The sequence below is a fragment of the Dreissena polymorpha genome, chromosome 4, assembly GCF_020536995.1.
Source record: "Dreissena polymorpha isolate Duluth1 chromosome 4, UMN_Dpol_1.0, whole genome shotgun sequence".
NCBI classification, from domain to species: domain Eukaryota; kingdom Metazoa; phylum Mollusca; class Bivalvia; order Myida; family Dreissenidae; genus Dreissena; species Dreissena polymorpha.
The window spans coordinates 59,134,284-59,134,564 of NC_068358.1; positions in this window are offsets into that span (position 1 = coordinate 59,134,284).

A 281-nucleotide genomic window follows, 5' to 3' on the forward strand; every position below is an offset into this window, starting at 1 on the left:
TTGTTTCATATTTAAACGTGCAACACTAGGGTTATCTGCGAATTCAAATAATTGTATAATGTTTTTCGATGCACATTATCGTAAGTAATGGTTCATTTAAAACACCTGGGTTTAGAAATGAGATGCGGCTCCAATGATAAATTGAAACACACAAAACAGCAACACACTATGTTCATGTATCGTGCACACAGTTTGAACATAATAAAATGTCTGTTGAAACTTGAAAGTAGTTAATGTGTTATATAAAAATAGCTATTGTACATACTAAACGTAATGCAATG